The following is a 6650-nucleotide window of genomic DNA, read 5'->3' as shown; positions in this document are numbered from 1 at the left end:
AGCAATGACATGTATGTGCAAGTGGATAGCTGAGCCCAAGGATGTAATTTGTGAATTAAGGAAGAAAGACTGAAGAAATCAAATAAAGCTGATTATAAGATTAGTTATTCTATCACAAGTTCAGCAAAGTTAATAGCCAATTTGGATGATATTTTAAACTCAATTTGGTATTTCAAAATTGTTTTAAGTACAGACATTTTCATTCTGTAGGTTGCTTGATGACAAGCACACAAATATAGAGAGCCAAGTGTTCAATTTTTACCTCTATTGATGAACGTCAGAGCTTGATTAGTTTAGCGATTGAGTTCCCTCATTTAAAATGAAGAACTACAGTTCTAGAAACTGTTACTTGTACAAGGTCACTTCAGCCATTTTCATGTCTTATGACATTTGGTTCCCTGATAATAGTCTTACAAGAAGAAGGTAAAATATGTGTGCCACTTCTCCTTTTTGTTCTTCATCCTCCATCCAAATGACCAGAAGCCTCATATTTTCTGTTTTCTGTGACATCTCCTCCAGGCTTAATACCCTCACTCAAACCATCTCTAGATAGAACATGTTTTCTTTTTTTCTACCATGGATAACTCATCTGATGTTTTCCAGAAGAAATCCTTGAAAGACAGTGTCTTAAACAACAGAATAAATGCCTTAAAATGGGAACTTGATATATTGCATAGTAACAGTGAGAGAGAGGTTTTTTGTCTTTTAAGTTTCAGCAGTCATTTTCCCTTTTATTGAAATATGAGATTGACTTAGGCCAGCCCAGTTTGAACCTTTTGCTGAATTCTAATATCCTTTCACTGGACATTGTTACCGTAATTGCCATTGAAAAGTTGGCATACTCCAATCTGAAATAAAGCCAATCACCATTGGTTTTATAGTGGATCTTCCAATGAGTTCCTTAGTTCTTTCAATGGTAACATAGTTCTCTTGGTTACTAATGCTTGAAATGGAGTAATTTTTGAGTATCTCGCTTCCCAAACACTATATCCAAATAGTCACTTGTATACGTATCTGATTTCCTTCTCTAGATTATAAGCCTCCTGAAAGGAAAGTTGAATTTTGTTTTTCTTTTCAGGCCCTTTGACAATACCTGTGTCTAGCTTGGTCAGTACATAGTCACTGAGTGAATGAATAGTAATTAAAACAGAAGAGGTGATTATCATTAAGGTAATGGAGGTAACTTAAAGTGTTTAAAGTCACCATAAATAAGTAACTGAAGGAAGTCTTGCATGATGTTTAGTTTCTATTTGATTGTTCTTTCCTGAAATCTAAGTACATTGTTATTCTGCTGTTCTATTCATAACTTCCAAGGCCTGCCTGGGCCTGTTGTAGAAAATCATACTAGGAGAGGGTTCAAAACTCACCAGCTAATGTGCTTCATCGGCTCAAAGTGCAATGGAACAGTAGGTCATCCGGGAAGGCAAAGTGATGAAAGAATTATTAAACACCTGGCACCATTTTACACTGTATATGCAAACACTAGCCATTGGAAAAGGAAAAATTTGTGTATTGTTAGTGCATTTGTTGCCTTCAGTTCAGAAGCAAATTTTATTGTAGGAATATACCATAAACTGATTTTTCAGTTTTGTCCCTTCTAATATAAACTTTAAAAATAATTCTTGCAAAACTTACCCCAATAAAAGGCTAGAAACAAATCAGAATAAACTATGCAAATTTGTCACAAACTAAGTTTAAAGTTTCCTTGATAGCTAGGCAGTGTCTGTCCTAATGATCTTTCATCTTTGCTACACATTAGAATCACTTGGGGAGCTTTAAAAGTGCCACATCCAGGCCAGGTTTCATTCTATACCAGTTAAATCAGAATGTCTGTGGCAGGAGGCGGGCATCAGAATCTTTAAAAGATCTTCAGGTGATTCTGAAGTGTAGCAATTTGGGAACCACTGCCACTGAGTAAGGAAACTAAGACATGTATCACGAACAGTAGAAGTAAATGATACTGTGGAGGACCATTAAGGTCCCAATCTCAGCTTTGTGTTCTATTTTCATATGTTCTAGGTACAAAGTAGACACTTCAATACTTACTGAATTGAACTGACACTAATTTATTTAAGGGATACAAATTTCATGCATTTAATATGTACAATCATGTTGTTCTTGGATATGAAAGTGCTCATCCATTCATTTCTCATATTTCAAGCATCAAAGATATTGTAATAGCCTGTGTAATTCCTAATTCTTGTATTCCAATCTCAGTTCATCAGTGGTGAAGGTTTTAACAGTTAAAGCACTAAAGCATGCCAGGAGCCTTCCACATCCATATTCTACTACTATGAGTGATGAAGTTTTATCTTAGCTGGCCAGCAGGTGAGTAATCCAGCTCTGAAATCCAATTCTACAGTGCTTCCATAGAACACTCCTGGTACAATCTGTCTTAGATTGGTTTCCTTAGACTCAACCTCTGAGATGGGAGTCAAATGTAGAAGGTTTATTGGAGAGTGCTCTTGGGAGATACACCTGTAAGAAGTGAGGCAGTTAGGACTGGGAGAGGGAGAAGTGATCAGTTGACGGAGTTGCAAAATGAGTCTTTGGCCTGTGTTATGGAGAGCTCTGAAGATGGGCTAGCCCTTCAGAGTTGCTGCAAATTGAGCCAAAGGGGCCAGATTTTTCTGTCCCCACACTCGTTTTTCAGTGACTGTGAGGGTATCCTTGGAAGGAAGACATAACCTAAGAGAAGTAGTTCCTGAGGGCAACTCCCAGGGAGAAATGCAGCTAGAGCCATCAATGTCGGTTACTTACAGTAGCTGGGGATGTCTGTGTTGCCCTTCAAGAGGGGAACTGTTTGGAGGACCACAGTAACTCCTACAATGTACAGATCAACTTAATTTGGCTAAAGGGAGTTCTTCATGTTGACTTTTTGTCTTTTGGCATGACCCACTTTTTTTTTTATAACTTTCTTGTTTTCTGGCATAATACATTTCAGGTTCATCTAATATATTACCTGAACTAGAACTAGAATCAGACAATTATGCAAGTGATTGTATTTTTAAGTACAACATTGTATTTAGATACCCGCAAAATCAGTGCTAAATTTGCTTCTTGCTTGTAGATTCTAGGCCTTTTCAGGTGAACAGAACTAAAATATTATATATATTTTTTGAAAAGAGAAAAATCATAAAGTCACATTAATATTGCCATTTCAAATTAAACACTGCTGGATTTTTGCTTTAATTTTTCTTTGATTTTACATTTTTATCCCTTTCTCTTACATCCTCAGCCCTTTTCCTTACGTTGAAAATGTTAGTTCATAGCATTAATATTTGCTAAATTCTAATATTCTTAAAGTATTTAAAGTCACCATAAATAAGTAACTGAAGGAAGTCTTGCATGATGTTTAGTTTCTATTTGATTGTTCTTTCTTGAAATCTGTTCTCTCTGCCTATTTCTATATATTCATGTGATAGTTTCAAGTAGTAATACTAATATTACTCAGAATGACTTTAAGAAAAAATCCTGAAATCTAACTTTAGACTATATCCCAATGGCCAGAGCTAGGCCAGATGGAAGCCAGGAGCTTCATCCAGTTTTCCACTTGAGCAGCAGGGGCCCAAACACTTCAGTGGTCTTCTGCTGCTTTCCCAAGCCATTAACAGGGAACTGGATCAGAAGTGGGGCAGCCAGGATCTGAACCAGCGCCCATATGGGATGCTGGCATCACAGGTGGTGGCTTAACCTGCTGTGCCACAATGCTGGCCCCAAACACATGGCTTCTGAGTGTTGTGGAACTTGGGGTTACTTGTACTAGTATGGACTACCAAGAAACAAGGCATATTAAGATTAAACTATCTTTTATGATATGGTTACTCTATTGGTAGATTAAAGGAACATTGCTTGCAGATTTCAGCATGGTGAATATTTTCCCAACATTGACTAGCTTTATACTATATAATATAATTAATTGGTTGAAGTGAAGTGACTGTACTAAAAGAACACAAATCTGAAGCAAGATCTAAGATTTTTCCAAAGCTCCTGCTTTTATCTTTTTCCTATTCAATTTGTTTCTACATTATTTGTTTGAGGACAAATACAGTTTTTTTTTTTTATCAAATTTATGGATGCCAGGAAACCAAAAAGATGAGAATTTACTGGAAGACAAAATCAGGGCTACCAATAGTATTGATTCCCTGTATCAATGGTCTAAATTTAACACAATGAAGAATAAGTATAGCTGAAATGTGTAGTTGTTTTATAGTCCACTTAATCCCCCCAGCATTAGAAATTACTTATAATAAAATTATAAATATAAATCATTGACTTATGCTTATTGATAAGAAAAACCACTTTTTGAGCACTTACTCCAGGCCAGGCACTGTGTTAAGTTCTTTATATAATATAATTTTCAGAAAAGGAGAAGGAAGTAGAGGGGAGAGAGGGAAAGAGAGATCGATCTGCCATCTACTGGTTCACTCCCCATATGCCAGTAACAGTCAGAGCTGGGCCAGGCTGAAGTTGGTAGCCAGCAACTCAATCTAGTTCATGGGAGTAGAAGGAACTCAAGTACCTAAGTCCATCACCTGCTGCCTCCCAGGGTGTGGATTAATGGGAAGATGGAATTGGGAGTGGAGCCAGGACTTGAACCTAAGCACTCAAATATGAGATGCCAGTGCCCCAAGTGATGTCTCAACTGCTAGGCCAAATGCCTACTTCTAGTTTTATCAGTTAATATTGACTAAAAAATTCTGTAAGATAATATCAGTAGTGACACTGGTGATGGTAATATCTAACATTGATAGAGTATTTCCTGAGTACCAGGTGTTGTTCTAGGAAAGTCACACAATTCTCTCTCTTTTTTAAAAAAGGTTTATTTTTTAAAAAACTTTTTTGAAAGGTATAGTAGCAGAAAGAGAGAAGGAGAGAGACAGGGAGAGATTTCCCATCTGCTGCTTCACTCCCCAAATGGCTGCAAGAGCCAGGGGTAGGCCAGGCTGAAGCGAGGAGCCAGGAGCTTCTGCTGGGTCTCCCATGTGGGTGTTGGGGCCCAAGGACTTCAGCCATTTTCTGCCACTTTCCCAGATGCATTAGCAGGGAGCTGGATTGGAAGTAGAGCATCTGGGACTTGAACCAGCACCGGAATGGGATGCCAGCATTACAGGCAGCAGCTTTACCTGCAACGCCACAATGCCAGTGTCCTCATTGATTCTCATAACAACTCTACAAAGTGGGCACTGTTACCTCCTTTATATAGCTGAAGAAATTGAGGTACAGAGAAGTTAAATGACAGTCAATCGAGTTAGGATCCAATGCCAGCCGTCTAATTCCAAAGCCGAGGCTAGCCTTCTGGTGCAATGTTTATGCCACTGCTTGAGATGCTGAGTTATGGCTGCTCCACTTCTGATCCAGCTCCTGCTAATGTGCCTGGAAAGTGGAAGAAGATGGTCCAAGTACTGCAACTCTGCTTAAATACTGCTAGGTAAATCTTTTAAAAAATCCATAGCCCTCATAGATACATTTCTCATTTCCTTTTCAAAGATGCAAATCTTGAAGATTAGAGAGCTTAAGAAAACTTCCCATTGTTAGTAAGCTGGAGGACTGAGCAGCATCCCTCCTGTTGATTTCATAGATGATTTCTTAATTACTCTACTGTACTGCCTTCCTATAGGCTCAAGACCAGGTGTTTTAATTATCTATTGTAATCTTGATAAAAACCCTGTGAGGCTGCTGTTGTACCTCTCGCTCACAGTTTTTAGGAACCTGAAAGTTGCAGAGGGAAGCTGAGCAAGTTCATTGTGAAGCTGCAATCCATACCTAGGTCTGTCTGATTCCAAAGACAATCTTCTTGACTAGTATACTATGCAGGAAAGGAAAGTTGTGACAAAAGAATACATTAATGAAAAGAGTACTTGCCAGTAAAATGTGAATGCCACCTGAGGATGTGTCCCAGACTACAGCATTCAGAGAGAGCGAGGGACTGGACCATGCTTATCTTTACTGGTGCAGCGCACCGGAAGAATTGTGTGCATGTCTGGCCCCATACGTCACAGGGGGATTACTGACACACCTGAAACTCATCTAAACTCATCTTCTAGTTCCCAGCAGATGAGCTGAGTAACATGTCCATAGGAAGAATTGGTAGAAAGCTAAGAATATTTAGCCTCTAAAAAAGGAAGACTCAGGGGAGGCTGACTTTCTAGTATTGGAAACATCATCCTATTCTGGAAGATTCAATATAATCAGTATAGTTCCAGAGGGGAAAACAAGGCTCCATACACAGAATCAGAAAGTTGGATTTGGCTCCCCAGTGGATGAAAGGAGTAACTAGTATTTGGAGATTTTTAGAAATGAAATGGCTTTCCTTGGAGGAAAGTGAAATTCTTTTCACTGGCCAAGAAATGGAATGACCAGTAATTGTGGATGTTAAATCTATAGGTATGGCAGGTGTGACGTTTCTTAAATATTAATGGGTGTAAGAATTACCCTGGGGGTGAAAAACCTTCTAAGGAGATGGGATGCTTACTACCATGATTTGATCATTGCACGTTGTATACATCTATTGAATTATACTACCCTGTATAACTATGTGTAATTATTTTGTGTCAATTAAAAATAAATTATAAAAAACAACTTTGGCATTTCAAATAGTTGTAAAACATCAAATAATATTAAAATAACAATATACTCAGTGTAAAAAA

The sequence above is a fragment of the Oryctolagus cuniculus genome, chromosome 1 (genome assembly GCF_051225735.1).
Source record: "Oryctolagus cuniculus isolate XC-2025 breed Fujian yellow rabbit chromosome 1, ASM5122573v1, whole genome shotgun sequence".
Taxonomy (NCBI): Eukaryota; Metazoa; Chordata; class Mammalia; order Lagomorpha; family Leporidae; genus Oryctolagus; species Oryctolagus cuniculus.
The sequence above is the reverse complement of the archived record's forward strand: the minus strand, read 5'-3'. Positions refer to the sequence as shown.